Genomic DNA, 24,140 nt, shown 5'->3' on the forward strand with positions numbered 1-24,140 from the left:
TTGTAACATCAGAAAACCAAATAACTTTTGATGTAGTAAGCAACAAGGCCATGTGCTAAAACAGGAATCTATACCGAGCACCTTTTTCCAGTGAGGAAATTTACTCATTATATACCCGTTCCTTTTTCACAATCCCAATAATTAATACTTTTTTTCCGTTTTAAGTCTGAAAGCCAGATTACTTTTCATTCTGGAAAAAAACGTATTATAGTTTTGAACCTGAAACACGATGTTGCAAAAACAGAAAAGCATTCTTAGAACACTGAAGATGTGATATTGTGTTGTTTCTGCTATTTGGTAGCAGACTCGGGCAGGCAACATGGGGCAGCCAGCAGAAAGTAATATGATAACTGAGGGCAGGCACCTTTGCTGCAGCAGAATATTGCAATGAGCTAGTGTAGGCATGAGGGTGGGGTGCACAGAGTGGAAATCAAGTAATAAAAAAGGAATTCAGAGCAAGGAGTGAGTATGATGGGTAGCAGGGAGAGGGGAGCAAATGGAGAGTGTCTGGAAGTTTGTTTTCTTTTGAACTGCAAGTACAATGAGGGAGGAAGTTCATAGGGAACTATGAACCCACAGCCCCTGGAATGAGAGCAAGTCAGAGGTGAAAGAAGGCATATTTCTTGAAATCTGCATTAAAATTCTGGTTACCTGGGCTTAATGCCCAAATTTTAGGTCATCCGTGTGTCCATGTATTGGCACAAGGTCAGAGGGGCCCAGTGGCTTACCAGGGGAAGAAATGAAGCATAGGATGAGGCTACCGTACTAAAACCTGTTCTATCCAAGGTTGTTGAATGGTAGGAGCACTGGTCTGGTATGAGCTGGCATGCCTTCGGTATATCAAAGGCGTCCAAACAACCTTGATAATTTTGAGCAGCATCTCACGATATGTTTTGGTATCCACCGTAAAAGTAAGCCTGTACTCTGCTGCTGAAGCATGGATGGATGTACAGCATGTTGTATACAAAAGAATATATGCAGAAGGTGGTGTACAAACCCAAGTTTGTTCCTACTAAAATTCAGTTTGAACATGAGCCAGTCACAAAGCAGTTGGTGGAAACAAATGGTTTGAGGTCTGCAGCTGGTGCTAAAATCTCCAGCATGCAAACTTGGGCAAACATAACCAAAGCAAAACTCTTTGAGACTTTACAAAATCTTCTTTTAATTTGATATTTTGGTGCTTTGCCTGTGAACAGGGAGTTATAATACTCGTTTATTTCTGTATCCCAAGTCAATGGGGTTTTTTTGTATAAGTGTGGTGGAATTTTGGGGATAGAGAATATTGTGTTGACTTATTGGCACGTTTTTGATGGGAGGCGGTACTCTTGGGATTTTCCAACTGACAATAGCTTCAAATAGGACTTTATATCTTCTAGGTATCAAAAAAAGTCAAGTCTCTATCTGGAATTTGATGTGTCGAGCATTGCAAACTACAGGAAAATTGATTTTTTTTTTGTGATTTTTGTTTTGTTTAATACTTACACAAAGTTCTTTGATTGTGAGGAGAAACGCTGGATGAGACAAACAGGTTGAAAGCAGTGGTTGTGTCTCATAAAGAGCATGGTTTGTATGTAGTTCCATAGTTCCCCGCAATAAACCAAGCGTGTCTGCAATCCAGTAGTCCATTGCCTGCTCTTAGAGTGACTGGTTTGATTGGTGTATAGAAACTTTACATTTCTGTGAGGAATGTCTGAATTGTTAGTGGTGAATATGGAACTAGCTGTAACTGAGATAAATTGTACAGGTACGGTGAAGTAAAAAAAAAAAAAAATTCTGCACTAGCAGACAAGCCTTGGTATATTAAAATGATGAATGGGTTCATAAATGCCTTCCTAAATAAGACAAATATTTTCTGAGTGACTCAGAGCTGCTGTGGGCCTAAGTACTTTCCCTTGCCTCTAGGCTGCTGTTCTAAGAGCTGTCTCAGGCAGCATGGAGCCATTATCTTAAGTTCTTTTCATTGAGAACAAGTCATATTTCTTCTCAGATAATTTTATAATATTAGAATTACTTGAACTACTTAAATTTATTCAGGTTGTGAAACTTCAAACCCTTTAAAAATAATTTCTTAGCTGCTCTGTCTGGTTTAGGTTTTGGTTTCTTTTTTTCCCTTTCAACTTATCTATTTTCTCATCAATAGGAAAAAGAAGGCTAAAACCTTTGACCCACTTGGATGTTAAGAGAATAAGAAAGCAATGCTGAATATTATATTTCTTTTATAATAACTAGTCTGGTGGCGGGCTAATTTCAGCTCTATCAGCTGAAATTTCAGTAATGAATGTATCAGAAAAAGTGAAATAAATAACAACTGAGAAATATGGCTCCTCTTTCCTACACACAAAAATGTTGTTTCTGTCTGTTCCTATTTCTTCCCTTGATACTACAAGAAAAGAAACATTTGTTTCAGGATTTGTCCTGCTTATCATCTTTGAAGTAAGTATTCCTTCTGTAAAGCTGTATAACAAAGTACTTGTTAAACTCACTTCAAGAATTTCTAATGGAAATGTTTAGAATACCTTATCTCCGAGGCCTAATTGGAAGCAACTTAAATTATTACATCAATAAAAATTGCTTGAGGGGAAGCCAAAAGGCATTCATGTAATGAAATAAGAAGCCCTAGCTGGAGAAAATTATTTTCACTGCAGAACATTTGAAAAGCTTTGCAGCTGTTGGATTAAAAGAAAAACTACTGAATTATTCTAAATTATTCTAACTTGAAAAAGAACAGGCAAAGAGAAGCTGAGAAACGTAGTGTGAACAGATTGCACTCCATTTGTTTGAAAACAGCCCTTACCTGACTGAAGTGCACTGCCATTATACTCCCTACCAAACATCTTGTAATTCTAACACACTTATTTTTATGGCTGTTTTTAAAGCTGTAGGACTGTGTTACATGGTGGTTTAAGCCTCAGGTTTTAAAATACCGGTTCTCTTGGGAGCCGAAGGTGCAAATCCAGACTACACTCAATTCATGCCCTTAGTCTGGCAAAGTGCACTTGATGCTGTTTGTGGCTTAAGATTCTTGAGTATCTTGGACAAAAGCTAAACTCCCAAGTTTTTGGCTGTTCTGTATCTATAGAGAAGACATCTTTGCAGCAGACATGGGAAGGGGGAGCTAGGAGGGAGTTGTTTCAATTTTCTGATAAATTCTCCCTCTCTCCTTGCGCTTATACTCAGATCTGTATGTGTCTGTGTGCACCGGCTCTCAGAATTAAGGAGTGAGCAGTCCAACACTGCCAGCTGCTCTCACTCTGTCAAAGCAATTGTGAACTATAGTGTCTGATTTTTTCCCCTACCTGAGCCTGTCAGTGCATAAAATGTGATGAAGCATTTTGCACAGGCAAAAATCTTCTTAGGAAATAAAATATATTATAATGTTGGCATAGAAGGATATGTAATTCCCATATCCTAGACCTATTCTATATACAGAGACATGGAATACCATCAAACACATATACATGCTTTCAATATATGAACTTCAAAAATCAGAATATATATACCAATGTAGAGTATAAGGACACTATTCTAGGAGACTTTTTACATTTACTTTTTAGCAGAGCTTCACAGAAGACAAAAGAGGTGGCCATCTTAGTAAGGGAATTATGAGGGGAAAGAAAAATGAGAATCTCACAAAAAAATATCAAGTGGAAAGTTTAATTATTTGTGGGCTACACATCTCCACAGAAACTGGCAGTTGAGGAAGAATATTTTCTCAAACGTATATTTCAGTGAGGAAGTTTTCTTACTCTTTAGGTAATCACAAAAGCTAATGCTGTTTTGCAGTCCTTATTTTCTACGGGATCTGAATAGATACAGGTTAATTATTTACAGTAAAGCTCTTCACACCCCTGATTCAATTTTGCAAGTCTCCAGCAGCTGAAGCTCCTGAGAATAGTTACACTTGTTCTTTTAAAGATCCCATTTGTAGTATTTCAGCAAAGGTTTACAAAAAAAAGTGGTATCAGCAGCCTCTGCCTCCCAATACAGTCACATATCTGTGGAATTCAAAGCACTGTTCTCTAGAAGTTGCTAATTGCCTGTCAATCATCTGACTCACTAGCAGTTCACACATTTTTTGCTATCGACCTAGCAGATTAATAGTATAACCCAAACAAAGGAACAAAGGCTAAACTGTTCAATTGGGAAGGGTAATATGTGGTCTTTTCAGGCCAAGATTAACAGAGAAACAGAAAAATGGTGTTCTTTGTAAAACTAAAGCTGCAGTGACCTTGACTCTGGCAAACAGACTGAGTGAGTTCAGCGCTATTTGCCAGTAAAACCTGAAACAGCAGTGCTTTAAAAAAAAAAAAAAAGAAAAGAGGAAAAACACCAAACCTTATAGTGAAAAATGATTCCAAACAAAATGAAGTAAAATTAAAATGAATTTGGCTTCAGTTTTCAGAGTTAGCAACATAGCTAAAATGATTCATAAAGCACTGCTAGAAACTGTTGACCCTTATGCTACAGCCTTCTGCTGAATGTAATTTTTAGTGTCTGCATGAGTCTATTTTCAGGACAATACAACAGTGTTTAAAAGTAGTGTTTAAATTTTCCTCTGGTATGTTTCTTGGTATGTTCTGGTATATTCTTGGATTGTGGTCAATCAAAATAAGAGTACTATTATTACTGAAATTAATATTTTTCATAGTTACTTGTGTACTCATCATAGCTACGAATTCCAGCTGGGACTAGGGTCTAGCGTGCTAGCACTGAGCCAACATGAAAGGCAAGGCCCAGTAAATTCCGAGTCCCTCTAAACTGTGGTGTTTTCTGTCAAAGCTTCGTAATTAATATTGCAGTGAGATTCACCCTCCAAGTAGAGCAATGTTGGATGAAGAGGAAAAGGTGTTGTGTATGGATTGACTGCTCCAAAAAACATTTTAGCTACCTTTATTTACATTTACTTGTTATTAATTTGTTACCATATGCAGAGAAAAAATCCTTTTAGGTTAAAAAAAAAATATGTAAAGTAGCCTTCTGCTTTTCTTTGATTTCTGTAAGCAGATCTTATTTCCACGGGTGTAATGACACATATTTCTCCTTTTACCTTTGACCTCTTGTTCCTACTCAACATACCTGTGCTCACTACCTCAGTTGTTCTAATACAATATTTTTCCAGGACTGCATGATAAATTTGCATCACTGAAGTGACCTCTTACACAATGAAGTGCTTGGGAAGAATTCTTATCCTAGAACGTTTCAACAACAACCAGCATGATTGAGCACCAGCAAGTGGGTAGAGTTGAACTGGCACCAGCTGCGTTGCTGCAGCCAGTGCATCATATTATCACACCCTCAGGCTCTGTATTGTGACCCCTTAACAAAGACAGCAGAGATTCTTTGCATGGCAGCTGTCGCCAGTCCCGAATAATACCTACTTTCCAGATCAGAAGAATCAGAAGCCCTGGAAAATGTTATAAAGCAAGTATAAAAGAATCCAAAGCAAGATTCAGCTATTCTGATACAGTCTGTCCTCCTAACAGGTCCAGAAGGCTCCCCCACTAGTTTCTGCAGCAATTGCTTGAACTCCCTTTGAGCAGTACCTCCAGCCTCTGCACTGCTCACGGTAGCTTTGGCTTAACCTTGCAACATTTGTCTTGTAGTCTCATGGTCAGCTTAAAGCTTCGTTTGCTGCCAAAGGGTCAGTTCCCATACAGCAGTGGCTGCCTGTTCAGTCACCTTCTTGCATGCCCACATTTTTGCATCTGTGCTGCTGTGCACTTAGGTCATGTCAGCACCTAATCTCAGAGAAAATGAAACACAGTCATTAGATTTTACCAATGTTCCTGTTTAGGATGAATCAAGGCCTGAAGTCAATGTGAAAACACATCCCTAGCGTCTTAAAGATTTGATCTTTGTCAAAGCCAAATGAAAGGAGGACCAGGAGTGGCAGTGTAAACTTGAGTGAGGAGCTTGGTGTTTTACAGGTAGATTCCCCAGGCAAACCTGAACTCCAGGAGGGCAACTGGAAGAAACACAACTCTCAGCAAGCAGTAGCTTGGGAATTTGTAAGATACTCACAGGTATTCCAAGTTGTTGCAGGAGTGGCTGTGAGCTGCACATTTGAAGACCTGTGGTGCCTCTCTTAACTGTCTGTAGGCTACCACACACCCTCACAAAACCTTCACATTCTTTGTATGGAGACCTGTCTTTTTCTTTACTGATACTCTATTGCTTTAGTTATCTTCACAAACTATACGGTAGATGAAAATATAGAAACTAATCTAACTTTCAAAATAATTGATTAATAATTCTTGTGATTAAATGTTGGTCTGAAGAGCACAATTCTGATAGCCATCCTGACTGTTTGTGTTTGAAATTTCAAGATAATTTAAATTATCTTGAACAACTCATGGTGTTGCCATTTGCATCCCCTGATTGAATGCACATAATTCCTAGAAAGGGATTTCTAAAATGCAGCCCTAAGGTTGGATTCAAGTTTTGTTTTCTGTGAATATTATTTAATATTAATTTGATTTTTTTCATTTACTAGAGATAGTCAGTTTAGTAAACTCATTCATTGGCCTATAATTCTTGATAGAGTTACAAGGTATCCATTTTTTTTAGTGAAGGATGCAATTGGCACTATTTCATCTTATAGTCAGAAGAAGACAGGGAACTTTCAGTTTGGAATCAGAGTCTGGAGAATTTAAATTCCAGTCAAAGAAACTAAAGTAAAGGCATATATTAAATGCAGGTAGGAGAATATTTCAGACCTTAGAAAAATCAATTGAGAAGTAATGAACATTGATGAACATATAAAACTTGCAGAAAGTCTCATTTATTCATTGTGAGCCTCAATAAAGAGCATCTCGTCTGTCTGTTACAGAACTGGAGCAGGATGGATTACACTACATAGTGAATGTTTTGTTTTGCATTTTATTGATCTGAGGGAGAAATACAGATTGTACTGTAGAGTATGAACTGGATTCAAAGCCATTAAAGTCAATAGAAAATTTCTTTTGACTTCAGGAGTTTTAGAGAAGCTTACATCTGTGAAGTATAAGTTTCACAGTAAATGTAAATTGGTTACAAAGTCCAGGACAAAAATGAAGCCTGTTTCCTGTCTGGCCAAAACGAACCTTAGCTACTTAGTATTTTCTTCTGTGGGCCTAATCACATAGAAAAAAACTATGATCTTTAATTTAACAAATTATATCAGACAGGAGAGGTTATATCTAGTCTGTGTGTGCCCATAGAGGCAAGTAGATGTGTGTATCCTCCCACCTTGACTTTCAGGGCTCCCTATAGAATCTGGGCTTAAAAAACTAACTTTTGAACCGAAAGAGTTAGATGCTAGATGGGAATTTTGTTCACCATTATAGAACAAAATGCCACATATGGATGTAACCCTAAAATTGCTGTAATCTTAAATGGTAATATGAATTGTACCCAATGGGTGGTACCTTGGAGTGGTAGCATATGAGAGCATAGTTGAAGAGAAAAACATCCTTTTTGGGAGACCAAGCACTGGATGCTAGGAAAGAGATGAGAAACATCAGAAAGGGTATCCTTTGTCCCTTTAACTGAGTCTGAAACATCTCCAACAGGAAGAAATTTCTTCTTCTCAGCCTCCTTAATCAGTTTTTCTTTCTGAAACTGAAGGAAAACAGATACCTCTCATTTCAAAGTATAGGTAATGGGGAATGGACACTGACTCTGTGGAGACACTGGTTTTAAATGCATTTATTCTATACCTCTATTCCACTGATATTTTAAGGTAGATTTTTTTTTTTTGAAGAGCAAATGCGGAGTAGATAATCTTTGAAAAGCTACTGAGCTTCAAGTTGCATTTGATTCTGACAGGCAGTAACTTGAATGAAAATTGCAGATTCTTCTTTGCAATGCATGCACAAAGACCATGAGATAGCTTTTTTCCTCTTTCCTCTTTTTTTTCACTTTATTTCAAGGTACTGGAAAATTCTCTGTATCCCAGAGCAGCATGACAGATTTCTCCTGATACTTGAAGCGTCAAAAAGAGTCACAGCAGAGCTCAGATCCTATATGGTACCATTTGGCCTGAAATATCAGAAAGATAAGATAGATATAATATGCTGTGTGCTAGCTGCAAACTTATTGCTAAACATTGATACATCACAAAGATGTTCTTTTCAGATTTTGACAACTGCAGTTTGCCTTTAGTTACTCATAACGAAATATGCTAGTTAAAAGTGTCCGTATCTGTATTTTAAGAAAACATTTAAGCCGCTATTAGAAATCACTTCCTATGCTATTTAGTCTTTGCTGAGAACTGATGAGTCCTGCTGAGCTGTGCTTCAATTCTGGTATAAGTCAGAAGTGATGTGTAATTTGTTTTAGAAACTGATGAGGTTTCAGATACGTACTGTTTTTAGAGAAAGTGTAAATTAAGATCCTTGATGAACATGTAGCTACTTGTACTTCTGCCGTATAGCTCAGTAGCAGAAATGCACTTCTGGGAGCAATAGGAAGGGCTGAATGGGCTTGTAATGTTCACTTAATGACAAGGAGAGAGAGGAGGAATGTTTGGGCTACTGTGAAGAAAGGTGCTTACGGCAAGACAAGCGATTGTTTCAGAGCTGGTGTTCAGCAGGACTGTGAGAGGCACTGGCAAGGCTTCTCATAGGAAGACTGGGCAATATCCTCTAGTCAGATTCTGATGTTGCTTCCTTTCCAGGGCTGCTAAGATATTAGAAATATGGTCAGATTTATACTACCAGTCAGAGGGCAGCTTTTTATCACTTTCATTTCTCCACACAGAAGCCCTCTGCTGCCTTGTACCTTTCTTCCAGTGCACTGCCACCACTCATGCAGGGAGAAAGCTGAGCTCAGCTGAACAGCCTCATCAGACAATCAGGGAGTCAATGAAAGGTCCTTGCCTCAAGACTTAGTTTGGGGCTCAAACATAAGCACCTGCAAATGACATAAAAATGATCACCGTAATTCCCAGTGCAGGCTAAAGTCTGGTTCTAAATTTTCTGTCTCTTTAGCATCTCTTCAACAATGACAAAAAAACAGATCAAGCCTTTAATCCTCTTTTATGCCATGTATCAGAAAAGTCAGCCTTACATAGTTCTTGAGTATTTCATAGCATCATAGACTGCATCTTTGGATTTACACCTACTTTTAAAATTTCCTGCTGCTGTAGCACACAATGAATTTCTTGCACTTCAAATCTTGAAACAAGCCAAATCCTACTTCTGCTTGAGGTGTTCTATACCGTAAATGCCAAAGGAGAAAAACAGCTACTATGGATTAGCCACTTTTTAGTTATAGATCCAATAGTTATAGTGAAGACAATGGGAAAGATTAAATTTGACTCCAGATATTGTGAATACCTATAGTAAGCTCAAATACCAAGATTTCATCGGTTGCTCAGAATATTTGTTCCTTGTGCAGTCTATACATTCATTTTCTGGGAATTGGAAAGGAAATTGTCTTTTCCATAGGTTTTTATGGTGCTATAGAGGATTATCCATTTTTGGAACATGTCCAAAGATGAGCAGAGGGCTGGAGCACCTCCCATATGAGGACAGGCTGAGAGAGTTGGGGTTGTTCAGCCTGGAGAAATCTGAGGCGTACCGGAAAGGGGCCTGCAAGAAAGCTGTGGAGGGACTTTTTACAAAGGCTTGTAGTAATAGGACAAGGGGGAATGGGTATAGACTGAAAAGGGGCAGATTTAGACTATACATAAGGAAGAATTTCTTCACTATGAGAGTGGTGAGTCCCTGGCACAGGTTGCCCAGGGAAGCTGTGGCTGCCCCATCACTGGAGATGTTCAAGGCCAGTTTGGATGGGGCCTTGGGCAGCCTGGTCTAGTGGGACGTGTCCCCGCCCATGGCAGGGGGGTTGGAAATAGATGATCTTTAAAGTCCCTTCCAACCCAAACAATTCTATGATTTTATGATTTTTCTTATAAAAGACTAGAAGACTGTGTGATTTTGAACTGTCCTCAAAAGAGTTCTGGTGAATAAAGTGTACAATAGAACAGTAAAAAGAAGGATAGCAGGGGAAGCAAAGGAAGTTGTTATTATTGTTTTTAGAATGGGGATGATGATGACTGCCAGAACCAGTTACTGATCTTTACTACAGAACCTCTCCACAACCTTCCCACAATTTTTGTACACTAAAAAAGGAAAATTATTATGTCTGCATTTTTTCTTAACACATAGCAATACTGTCCTTTAGACAATAGGGATATAACAGGCATACTTGATTCCAACCCATACAGTAACCCCTTAGAAATGAGATTAAATAGACTAGGTACAACATTAATTTCCATGAGTTTGCTACTTAATTACGATCTGAAACTGCTGGAAGATCATCAAGCTTGACGAAGAATAACAAGAAAAAGTTTGTCTTCCACATTTTACATTCAGCAGCAGCCACACTGGCTTTATCTACAGTAAAAATGCTTATGCGTCAAGGCTTCAATGCATACTAATTATTTTCTCATGTATATTAACTAGGATTTTATAGGTTTTGCTGCTTTGTGCACTGTTTCAAATCTTTATCCCATAGCTTTTCTTCTGTCTTGCTTGCTTAGAGCTGAAAGTATTTGTTCACAAAAACCTGATGCAAAGTCCTTTTTGTACATGGACACACTCTTGTAAGTTTAATAATACTGTGGGACGAAGACCATGCTCTATAGAGAAGCCTTACATTTCCTGGGTAAAGTGAAACACTGAAGTATACAAAGGTGAATTGCCTTGTTTTATAATGTTTCATTTGCCTCCAATGTGGGGGGGGGGGTGGGTGGTTGGGTTGGTTGGGGGGGGGGTTGGTGGCATTACAAACCCTCACACTGATGACTGGCCTTAACATCACATGTACTGGTGCATATGGTTTACAGATGCTACAGGTGTTTAAAGGTGGTATTTATAGCCCTAATTTTTGTCCTCATTGTCCTGGTTCCAATTCCTACCGTTCTTTGTCTCAGTCTCATTTTACCTGAATTTCTTGTAAAACATAATTTTATTTTAAATAATTCACCAGTCTTTGACATATTACCCTGATATTTATTGAGGTCATGGTCTGCCCTTTTTGTATCGATACATTTAAGTGAGAAATTTGTATTTTTTCCTGTTGTTTATAGGAAAAGAAACCTTACTTCATTGTAACAAGTAATGATTAAAGTCAGCAATTTTGCTCTCTCTCCTTATTTAGCCAGCTCTGGAAATATCACTTTCTATATTACTGCTTGGCCTAAATAATATTGTAATTCACAATTGTTATTAATACTGTGTCAGCCATTACACCTTGCTCTGCTTCAGTAGCTCTCTTCATGGTCCATGGGTTGCCTTTATTAGCAGGTCAGCCTGAGAAGTGAGCTTGTTGGAGAAGAACTGCAAATAGGATTCCAAATCCCCTCCTAACTGTTCTGACACATTATCTAATCTTTGCAAGCCCATAAAACTTTAAGATGAGAATTACCTACACATTTGACTTTACAATACAGTTACACTTAGATGAATACTATTTTTCCCCACACACATGCGATTTAGGTAGATCCAAGTTTTAATTTATTGTGGGAATTGGAGGGTGGGAATAATATATTCCAGGTAATGCACTCAAAACATTTATCATTGCTAGCTAACAGCTAGAAGCTTATTGTATTATATATTAAAGATTTTTTCACATTATCTCGTGTAGCGAAAAGGATGTGGCCTTCTGCATGGTGTGATGGTTGGCTAGGCCAACTCAGCCCACTGAAAGGCACAATCAAAAACGATGGCTCCTGTTTTAAAATACTTGGACTTAGTCCATGGCACCCTTGAGTGGTTGGCTGGTTCAACATATAATGCTTAAAATGAGTCAAGACTCTGGAAATTGATTCTATAAAGGCATAATATGGGGGCTTCCTACATTTGCATTGTCACATGCCATTTCTTTCACTTTGCTTATGCATTTTTTTATTACTACCTTCCATTTTCTATGTGCACCCTGTCTATGGCTGTCACATGCTGTCACCTGCAATAATCTGCCACTGAATTACCTACTGGGTAATTTCAGAGAGCTGTGGGGTTTTCAGAAGTTTCTTTACCTTTATAAAATTATGTCTGCTTTCTTCAGTACAAAGAAGAAAGAGCACCTGAAGTTTAAGGCTACCCTAAGACACAGGAAGCCTATGCTGTTTTGTGGTGAAAGGAGTCATATAACCACAAATGTAGCTGGGGACTTTGGCAACAACTCCAGTATGAATAAGTTTAGGCTTCTTATAGACACACAGTTACTGCTGCCCTACTGATTGATCCAAACAGATTACGTTAGCTAAGATCTGATAACTTGATTTCAAAGCTTATTATATCTGTACAGCTATTGAACTTTCTGAAGTGCAGAGATTGCAAATATTTTCATTTAAAATTACAATCCATTCTTAATCTTAACTGCTTTCTCAGGCTGTTATATTTAAATTCATATTTAAGAACTTCATGTTCCTTATATGAACATTCCTTTTAATTTAACAGGATAGGTGTTTGCCTCTGTGAGTCAAATCCTGATCCAAATAAAAATTGGATAGTGTTATCTCTGGGTGCATGTCTTTTGAGATAATTTCTGTTTGTGCTGCCTCATTAAAGTTGTCTACTGCGTATTTAGCTCTATTTTTTTTTAAGAAAAAAGACTTTATAAGTATTCAGTTTAAACACATTTGCTTGGTAGGGTTTGCCCACCTTGTTTAGAATTATCCCTACGCTTTAAATATCAGTGTTATAAGGTTAATAAGTCCCACTTTCTGCAGCAAGTATATTTGAAGGAGACCGAGTGAAAGGCAAAGCCCTTCCCTTTCCCTTTAAGTGGCTAAGGTGGTACAGGCTTCTGTCAGCAGCACCTTATCAAGTACTAAGAATACCTTATTAATTCCTTCAGGTTTTGCACTCCAGTTTTATTCCTGCATGACTTATGCTTTGGATTGTAGTCATATTTAATCTATTTTTTAAGGCTAATTCACAAGAACAGAGTGGAATTTATTTCTGCTTATACAATTGTTGCCTAGGAAATAGCAATGAACAGTCTCACTGCTCTTTCATAAGAAAGGCATTTGTACTTAGGGAGCAATTATTTCCTTTCATTATTGGAAAATTATTTTTGTTTTAATTGTTGTTTTCTTTTTCCTAATGTATTTTTTTAGAATTTCTCTTAAGTAAAAATAACACTGCTACTATCTCTCTAAGCATCTCCAGGTAGAAAATCTTTAATCTTCTGTGACACCTTTGTTACCATAAATAAATGTCACTGTGAATGCAAATGCTTGCAGTAAGGAATTACCACTTACCAAAAAGAAATGCAGGCGTGAGGCATTTGTGTATTCCAAAAGTTTGCTAATGTGAAGCAAAGCCATTCAGTTCTAGGTCACCTCTTCATACCACACCCAAGTCAGAGGTGATAATAAGTCTTGACATTCAGCTGGCTGTGTAGTGGCCCCAGCAAACAAATGCATCTACTATCCAGTTTCCAGTGAAGAGGTGTTAAATTATTAAGTTGTTGCCACAATTGCAAATCCTATGTCCTTGTTTTCCCCTTCCCTCCTTTAGCCGCAACCAGAAGCATTTGAACAGAGAGCAATTCAAGAGTGTGAATCATACCCCCTCATCTCAGAGGGGCAGCTCATGTTTCTTGGTCACTGTTAAGTTACATTGGCTTCTGTGGTGGTCTACTCCTGTAGGAGAGTAAACTTTCTTTGTGTCTTGGGCATTAAAACCAGAATTCCTAAATGTGCTCATCTAGGTCTGTTAATATGGGTAGATCTTTTCTATAGGTATCTATTCTTGAAAACTTGGGTTGGTAATTTTTTGCAAGTGATTCCATGTACAAAAGCTTAGAAGCCCGACTGAAGAGATCTGAAGAAAATTCATTCTTTAAAAAGCGTTAGATGTTTTTCTCTGAAAGTGTCTAACTGGACTCAAGCAGGGTATCTGTAAAGACCTACTTCTTTATTTCTGTTGTGTCTTAAACATTGTCTGAGTGCAGGGCTGTGTGCAGCTGAAGATCTTTTCTGTGGCTCCTGGTTAACAATGAGAGGGGAGGTGTATGAGTAGGCACCATTCTTCCTCCCCCACACCTGTGGATGGACTCACTGTCCTGGACTGGCTGCTGCAGAATGGGGAACAGAGGTGCAGCAGCAGGTGCTGCCCCCCCTACACACCACCACCTGACTGCACAGGTGTACCCAAAGGGTTCAGGCAGAGGTTATTCTGGCAATGTCTGTTGAACTGCCAGTGACCCTAGAGCCCCCACCCTCAATTTGAGAACCCTTCTGAGGGAGCTTCTGCACATGCCCCACTTCAAGAACTTTCACAGCAAGACCAGCCCTCGCATGCTAATAGGGCATGGACTTGCCCTATAAATAGTGCCTGCCAAGAAGGCAAAGTGCGTGTGCCCATGGCCCCATGGAATTGGCCTGGAGAAGTGCTGCTGAAGAACTACCGGACCGTGTGTTCCTGAAGAATTGCTGCCAGAGGAGTTGCTGTCGGATGGACCACATTTTCCAGAGGAACTGCCATGCCCCACAGGAGTGGTAACTATTTTTCTTTTTCTCCTGCTACTTTTTCCCCCCTCTCTTTTTTGCTTATCTTACTGCACCTTCTTTTTTCTCAGAACTATGTTGTAGTGGATCAAATCTGAGTTGTGTTGTAGTTTGTTTAGTGACCTTGGCTGTGTTTCAGTGTATCAGACTGTGATCTGACCAGTTTGGGATCTGTTTTTGCAACTTTGGGAAGTTGCAACTTGGAGTGCACAAGAGTATCTGGTTTGTTATTTTTGGTAGAGTCCAAAGTAACTACTGCATTTGATTTTACCCTGGGAGATTCGTCAGTCTCTGATTTGCCACACAGACATCAAAAGACGTCCCCTCTTCAACCATTCAGGTCGGGGTAGGGGGTGTTGGGAGCAGGCCCTAAAAGTATCAAAAATACCATAGGCGTATCAGGACTAGTCACTGTGAAAACTCTTTTGTTATGATGTAAAATATGTTATAGAAGCAGTGATCTACAGAAGGGCTACTGTAGGCATAATATCCAAGAATAACACTCTGGCTTGACAAACCATTAGCAAAGCTCTAGTGCGGAAAGAGAAAGCTCCCCCTATGAGCTGAAAATGAAAACACTTAGTCATTATTCATTAAGGGCTTCTCTATGCATCAGGTAAAGCTTTACACAATTGCCTCAATACTACAAGGTTTTATTCATGTATTTATGACTGCTTGTAAAGGTCTTCTGGTCATTCTGCAGTGTTTTAACACCATGAATTCTGGAACCTTTTTGAAAGATCAGAAAGTAATGCATACTTGTAATGTATGGCTAGAAGGATGCGAGTTGTCTGGACAGTCACATTAAAACCACAAACAAAGCTGTGTAGATGCTTGTAAGACAACTGGATGAAGTATTCTATGTAAATTTAATTAAATGTGTAGCCTCTAGCACTTGTTTTGGTTTAGTAGCATAGGTGTAGAGAGACCTTTGCTATCTAGTGTAAATTTCCATTGTGAATATCTTCACATGCCCCTTTTACTTATACTCTTCTCCATCACATCCTCCCTGTGCCTTTCTCCACTGTAGTACTTACTATCCCTCCAGCATCTTCTATGTTATCCCAGTCATAAGAAATGTGTTGACTGTGGTCTTCCACTGTGTTCTCAGAGCAGTATGGAGTCCTGCTTTCATGCCACAGGGCAGACTTACTTCTGTTTTCCTGGAAGAGTGATGAAGCTTCTATTGCCTCAAACAGGATCCCCAGGCAGAGCTTTTTTATTAAAGGCATGTTTTCCTTTTGCCATCTTTTTTGCCTTTGCTATGATGTTGCAGGGATAAAACATCATTCTATGTCAAAAGACATTTATTTGGATCTATAGTAGCAGATCCTATCTGATGCAGTCTGTCTAAATGCTGAACAAATATCACCAGATAGAAAGAAATGTGCAAGCTTTTTCCTCCTTTCAATCTCAAAACAGAGGAGATAATGTTGAAAGACTAAAGCCCATCTGTATGGGACATAACAAAGTAAACTCAGCTTTGTCTAGCTCCCTTTCTGTCTAACTCTTACTTTAAAAGAGAAGCTCTCTTCTGTATCTCTCTTTTATAAATTAATTATTTTCTTGCATACCCTTGAATATTTTGATCTTCCAGTCTTACTGTAAATTCTATTGCCTTAATGGAATATAGGAGAGAATGTGGAAATGTATTCCAGAATTACCACATAGGGCTTTTTTGTGGCTTATCAGATGAAATTATTTTTTTTTCATTCCTAATGAATGTTTGATCCTTAGTGAGGCTAGAATTATGATTTGTTGTGAGTTCTTAGAATCATAGAATCATAGAATCACCAGGTTGGAAAAGACCCACCGGATCATCGAGTCCAACCATTCCTATCAATCACTAAACCATGCCACTCAGCACCTCATCTGCCCATCCTTTAAATACCTCCAGGGAAGGTGACCCAGCCACCTCCTTGGGCAGCCTATTCCAGTGCACAGTGACCCTTTCTGTGAAAAATTTTTTCCTAATGTCCAGCCTGAACCTCCCTTGGTGGAGCTTGAGGCCATTCCCTCTTGTCCTGTCCCCTGTCACTTGGGAAAAGAGGCCAGCACCCTCCTTTCTACAACCTACTTTCAGGTAGTTGTAGAGAGCAGTGAGGTCTCCCCTCAGCCTCCTTTTCTCAAGGCTAAACAACCCCAGCTCTCTCAGCCGCTCCTCATAAGGCCTGTTCTCCAGCCCCTTCACCAGCTTTGTTGCTCTTCTCCGGACTCGCTCCAGAGCCTCAACATCCTTCTTGTGGTGAGGGGCCCAGAACTGAACACAGGATTCAAGGAGCGGTCTCACCAGTGCCGACTACAGAGGGAAAATAACCTCCCGGGACCTGATGGTCACGCCATTTCTGATACAAGCCAAGATGCCATTGGCCTTCTTGGCCACCTGGGCACACTGCTGGCTCATGTTCAGTTAGCTGTCAACCAGCATCCCCAGCTTTTGTCTCATAGTGAATGATCTTGAAAAGACCATTGTTACTACTCAGGTCTTCTGGCTTATGGGTGATTTGTGATGACTTCTCGGAAGTTTTCTATGCAATTTCACAGAATCACAGAATCACAGAATCACAGAATAACCAGGTTGGAAGAGACCCACCGGATCATCGAGTCCAACCATTCCTATCAAACACTAAACCATGCCCCTTAGCACCTCGTCCACCAGCGCCTTAAACACCTCCAGGGAAGGTGACTCAACCACCGCCTGTTCCAGTGCCCAATGACCCTTTCTGTCAAAAATTTTTTCCTAATGTCCAGCCTAAACCTCCCCTGGTGGAGCTTGAGGCCATTCCCTCTTGTCCTGTCCCCTGTCCCCATTTGATACAGTGCAGCCTGGTGCCTTTAGCAGCTAAGTGGCACATCAGTATGTAAGAATCAATTGAAATCTAATACTAGCATTGCCTACAATTTGGAGTATTCTACAGGTACAAAATGGTATTATAAAATGCAATTCTGTTAATTGCAAAATTCACTGTGTTAGATTATCAGTCTTGTATTTCTGCTAACAAGTTGTAATGGGCTCTTAATTAGAGAACTGGCTTGATTATGGATACTTGCCTCACCAGCTCTGCTCCCAAGTATTACTTAAAAGTCAATGTCATGATTTCTTTAGGCTGCGCAAAGTAACCCACAAAGTTATTGATTCATTGTTTTAATCCTTGCATTTACTGTAGCATGTCATAGTTTCTTTCTGAGTGGTTCAACTCTTCTGTTACCATTAGTTTATCATTGTTACACACAACAGTTTTGGGGTTTGGTACTGTTGTATTTTAACCAAATTCCACAAAATCCCACTAGTATCCCCTGTGTACTTATTTTGCTTACTAAGTTCCTAACTTGTTTGTTGCTTTTTTTTTCAACACTCAAGGAATCTGATAGCTAATTTAGAGCTTCTTGAAGGTCTCTGATTTCCACAGTACTTTGCTGAACACATTTTGCAGTCAAACTTCTCTCGTTACCTCTCTGAAACAATGATGACAGTACAAGGAGATATAACTAAACTAACTTTAAACTAGTTTCCCTGCTGCTGCTAACTCTCTGCTAATAAATGAAGGAGTACATTCTGCTGTAAAACCCAGCTGAGAAACCAGGTAAAGGCCAAGGAGATTAGCTCCTGCTGAGCTCTGTACTGCAATGGTTATGATGCCAACAAGTGTCCAGATTGTCTAGTTTAAAGTGTGCCTACATAATTTCCATCACTACAGTAGCTGTGAGACTCCATGCACTACATCAGGGAAAGAAAGCCTGAGCTGAAAACAGAGTAATCACTGGCTGTACTAACATGTTTGTTTCTCACATGAGAGCCTGCCTCTGTTTTCTCTTATGTCCACAGTTGACCTCGTCTATTTTGGGTAGTTTTAGGCATTTATTTCTGTACAATTCAGATATTAACACTCACAAGCAACCACCGCCTGTACATTCAGAGTCTCTCAAACAGTTAGTTTTGTTTGAAAAAAATGTCTAAGTCCTGGTATAACTTCATCCCTGGCAGTATCTGTCCAGGGTCTTAAAAGACAGTTGATTAATGTAGGAAGTTAGGGAAATGATATTAAATTGTATGCCATGTTCAGAATGTTTGATCCTTGCTGGCATGACCAAATATTGCTGACGCCGGGGACCTGTTGTTGCTGAATCCTAGGATGTCCCTCTCTAATTTGCTGTGCTTCTTGCCTGCTTGAGGTGATCTGCCGGAAAAAAGGTCTAACTTGTTGCCCTTTATTTCCCTCTGTTCTGGCATATCACTTGTTTCCCACAGGAGTGTGTCTATTTTGGGTGACTTAATCTAAATAGAGAAAACCAGACCTGTTTGGCTGCTGCAGCAGACTGCTCCTTCTTACCCTAAAATGTGCAATGCCAATGCCACAAAGTGCTGCCAATTCTTACCATCATTTTGCCCCCTTTGCTTTTTCTGTCATCTGCATGTTGTCCTTGTATGTCTGTAAGATTAATGGGCTGAGGACAGTTTCCAGAGAGCAAATGTTCTTGTGTTCAGTTGTGCAGTTGAACAAAATATCAGCTAGTGACAACACAGATGTCTTTGTTTCTGCAGTTTAAATGCACTACATCAGGCACAGAGCCTACCTTAGTGCTCACACTTTGGTGTTTTCTTTTAGGAGACTACTGAAAAGGTGGTTCCCATATGTGTATTGTTAGGAAACACAAGAGGGAAACAGACTGCACATTGATTTTTCCCCTCTCTTTATCTGTCACTCAGTTGTTTGTTTGGCTACTAATGGTTGATTTAGACAGCATGTGTAATTCATATGATAGTTGCTCTTTAGTCTGCCAGCTGTTCACAGTGGCTTCCCTGATGACATGCTTTGTGTGTTGTTCTTTCTTCGAGAAGCTCAGAAAATGATGTTCATGCGGAAAAGGAGGAGGAGGAAGAGGGGTGTGAATGCTCTCTCTCCTCTGCTTTCTTTCCATGGTCTTTGTTTGAATGTGAAAATTTCTTCACGTTTGCTATAGCTCCAGTTCTAACAAAATATTTTGGGGAATCAGCATGGTCCAGTCTTTTCCAGTAGGAAATCATCAGATCTTAGACATTGAAGGAAGTTTTATCATCAAAAGACACTAGTTTTCAAAACTTTCAGGCTTTGGTACAAATCAGCTGCCTTTTTGTAACTAGAAGTATATGTGGAGTTCATTTTTGGGAAAGAAAATTAGCTTTGATAATTACTGATTAATTAATTTTCTGCAGAATCGTGTTCACCTCATAATACTTAGTATAATGTTTTTCCATGTTTATTGAAAATATCCCTTCATTAGGAAACTAAAATGCAATCTCCTATTTTATTGACAAAGGCGTGAGGGCTTAATCGCTAGCTAGTTCATTCCAGTACAAGTAGTTGTGCTTTTGAAACAAAAGTCATATTTTATTAAATTAATTAGCTTTCAATAAACAAAATTTCTCCCCTGTTTCATTCAAATGTAGAGTAAACACTTCCCAAGCAATCTATTCTCAGGCAATACCTACTAAAGTTAAATTTGACATGCCATATGAAGATTTTTAAGTCCAGAATATTTTCATAAAGAAATCTCACGAAACAAAAAATGCTTTATGGGAATATTTGCTCCAGTTAGCTACCTAAAATCCATTGTCTTTGCTGTAGGGTGCCTATTTTTCCATAATACAAACAAGATCTTGTTCTCTCAAGGGAGAAAAACTTGACCTATAATTTGGCATAGGCAGAAACATTTAATGGGTCCATCAATTTTACTGTTTGCCTTAAGTGTTCCCTGCATTTGTCTTAGGTTCTGTAATTTTTTAACTTCTCATTCTTTTAATGATTTAGGAATTTCTGTCCTGATGACTTTAAGTAAAACCTGTTTCAAAACAATGCAGCAAGAAAATACGTATTTTGGCTCTATGTAACTAGTCTAACTTGGTGCATCTGCATAAGGTTACATAGCTCTGAAATCAGAAGTTGTTTAAAGTGGTGGGAGCAGGAAATATGTTAACCAATGCTAGTTAAATGAAGACCCAAGTGTATGCTCTGTGCTATCAAATTCCCACAACTATTTCTCACCAAATAAGAACTTCATTAATTACTGTGCACTGTGTGGAAAACAAAGATTTAGGAACATTTTTACTTGCCTTCAGAGGAAATGGCTACCTTAAAGCATCTATGCTAAATTTAACAGAAGACTGACTAAGAAAAGAGCTTGTTAAAAACATTTAACTGAAGATCTACTCCATTACTGATAACAGGAACAACATAGTGAAGACAAAGGAAAAAGTCTGTCAGTTTTGTCCACTGGAAGAAAGAAAACCCATTTAAGCATTTTAAAAATACAAACTTCATATTTCCATATAGTGTTGGTTGTGTTTTTTTAAATATTGGGTTCACCTGAGAAATCAGCTTCTAAGCACTAGGGAAGCCTCTGAGTCAGAATGTGTTCTATTTTATTGATATTCAAGCTAATAAAAGAGCAGCTCCACAAAAAAAAAAAAAAAAAATCCATTGTGTGAGCTAGAGCATGCTCTTGGGTCTGCTTTTAACCAGTATTGCCGAATAGATCTAATTTCAGAGCTAGCAAAAACCCTCATGTAGACTGGTGGACAAGCACTTGACCATTGACTCCCTGGCCACAGATTATAAAGAAATTCCTGCAAATACATGAGTGAATTTTTCTTTCTCTTTTGTTGAAATACAGTCATTTAGGAGAAGTGAATCCTGGGCAGAAATCTAATCCTAGCAATATTCCTCCTTTTTATGTACCTTATCCTGTTATGAACTTGCTCCTGCTCTTAGCGCAGGTACCTGATGTTCTGCTTGAGATGTTATGGGATAAGTTTGTTTCTTCCTTGTAGAAGATTGATGTGAGATTTACGCATTCCCCATGGGTAAGAGATTGCATCGTAAAAAAGATTTGATTACATAATATAAAATTAACCTAGAAATGAAGTCCAGGCCTGCTGAGAAATATAGTCCAAGCCTCTTGTTGAGGGCAAAATCCAGGAGGAGTGAATTATGGTAAATCCAGCCCTTTTACAAATGGAAATTTCATCAAGAGACTGCTGTAGTGACCTAATGGTGTGGATTAACTTGAGAAGAAATCTCTTCATTGTGGTATTTCTGGGTTAGAGTCGGACACTTGCCCCCTCCTGACGAGAAAGACAACCTCAACACGTTTTCTGCATTTGTATACCCATAGTTTCTCAAATGCTTTTGTACTTCAAGTTAACCCTATACCACTCTATTAAGGAACACCTAGAATCCCCATCCCTCTAATTCACACCTGCCATGATACCAGAGGTGTTTGAAATCACATTCCTTCTGCAGTATTGTTGAAGACAGGTACTGAAGCTGTGAAATAAATAACTGTAGTAATTCATAAGTGTCTGTGAAATGAAGAATCACAGAGCAGAGAGAGAATATGTCAAGTACCCTGCAATTCCTGTAGAGGTTTTTATTATCCTCAAAGGCAGGCGGATCATTTCAATGCTGTAAAGACCAACTTCTTTATTTGTGTGGTGTCATAAGTATTGTCTGAGTGCAGGACTGTGTGCACCTGAGGGACATTTCTGTGGGTCCTGGTTCAATGAGAGTGGGACATGTAGGAGCAGGCATTGCTCCCCCACTTCCTCACCTTACCTGCAATCAGCTGCAGCTGACACAGAGGGAGAGAAGGAGATGCAGCAGCTCCTGTCCCAGCCCTGGAGCCTGCAGCTTCCATTTCAGAACCTTTCTGAGGGAGATTCTGTGCATGCACAACAAGACCACCCCTCACATGCTAATGGGGCACAGACTTGACCTATAAATGGAACCTGCCTAGAAGGCACAGTACAAGCACCCACGACCCCGATAGAACTGGCCTGGAGAAGTGCTGCTGAAGAACTACCAGAACATGTGTTCCTGAAGAATTGCTGTCAGATGGACCATGTTTTCCAGAGGAAGTGCCATGCCCCATTGGAGTGGTGACTGCTTTTTCCTTTCCCTCTGCTACCTTTTTTCTCTCTCTCTCTTTCTTACTTATCTTACGGTGCCTTCTTTTTCTTTTTTTTTTTTTTTTTTAAGCATTGTGATGTGTCAAATTGAATCCGAGTTGTGTTGGAGTTTGTTTGATTGTGTTCAGGGTATCACATTGTGATCTGACCAGATTGAGAGCTGGTTTTTGTAACTTTGGGAAGTTGCAACTTGGAGTGCACACGAGTATCTGGTTTGTTATTTTGGCAGTGTCCAAAATAAATACTGCATTTGATTTTACCCTGGGAGTTTTGTTGGTTTGTGATTTGCCACACAGACATCAAAGGACCCTCCTTCTTTGACTGTGTAGGTGGGAGGTGTGGGGTGGGTAAACATCACTGGTGTTGGGAGCAGGCCCTGACAAGCGTTATCATAATTTTCACACACAAAACATAAATAAAAATTGATTTCTTGTTTAGTGTTTTACTAAAAGCAGCTACTTCTTCCCCTCAGGTAATTGTATTGAAATTTAATATTTGACTCTGGCAGTAACTATGATTTAAAATGGCTTCAAGACCATGTTTATGAAATTCTTAGTTGCCTGAGAGATTTTGAAATAGCCACTGAATCTACTGACCCGTAAGCTATATTCGTAGTTTGTGGGTTTTGAAACACTTGGGCTAATTACTTCTGGTAGAGAGCAAGGCTAATGAAGATGCTCTGTCTCCAGTAATCAAATAAAGGCAGAAGCAGCTGTCCACAGGCAGGTAGGCATCACACTCAGGTCTTTCGTAAGTATAAAGACAAGCGTGAGATGATGAAAGATGGGAACTTCCAAAAATAAAGGTATCCTAAGTGCTATCAGAAAGGATTAATCTTACGTATTTCAGAGGCTTATAAAGTTGTTTCCCTTTCTTTCAAAGGAAGGAAGTGACACTTCTGCGGGGCAATTGCTCTCACTTACTTTAGACATATACTTGAGGATTCCTGTTCTCAAAGCTCAGCTGTAAAGCTCTGCAATTAATCTGACACATCCCACCTGTGACATCTAAGTGCTGAATGAGTCACCCATCACTATGTAACTTCTAAGGCAGCTTGTTAATACCAAGAAGAGGGGTAGCTCTGAACATGTTGCTGCTCCAAGCCCAGTAAACAGATCTGAGAATGTAGACAAATCTAATGTACACTCAATCTCTTGAAAACCCATAAAGAAAGTTTTATCTTGGGAAATACTGCTTAATGGTGCTTTCTCTTACCTGTTTGTGAATGTGCAGGCAGTCACTCTAAACTCTTAGCATGTAAACTGTCAACGGGCAGAATCTTTTGGGAAGATGACAGCACAGAAAAGGCTTCCTGTGTGCAACTACATTGAAACAAATTATCCCCTCTCTAGACAACAGGAAGAAAACATTTGCCTGTAACTGGGCTAAACGATATTGTAAGGTGTTCCACGAGATGTAAAGATTTGCTACGTGACTCACTGGTGCCTCCACACATGTGAATGCATAAATTGAGCAGGGGAGGTGAGCTTTTCTCTGTAGAATCTGAGATAACTTATCTTTAAATTATATAAAAGAGTGAACATTTACTTAACTCTCCAGAGCTGTCTGAGTCAGGAGTCTGCAATACAGATTACTCTTTCTGTTTCTTGAGTGCCTACTCATGTTCGCAAGAAGCCATTCAGAGTTGTTACTTTTGAAAAAGCAGCTGTATTTAACTTGCATGCCTGCTCT

The sequence above is a fragment of the Phaenicophaeus curvirostris genome, chromosome 1 (genome assembly GCF_032191515.1).
Source record: "Phaenicophaeus curvirostris isolate KB17595 chromosome 1, BPBGC_Pcur_1.0, whole genome shotgun sequence".
Classification (NCBI taxonomy): domain Eukaryota; kingdom Metazoa; phylum Chordata; class Aves; order Cuculiformes; family Cuculidae; genus Phaenicophaeus; species Phaenicophaeus curvirostris.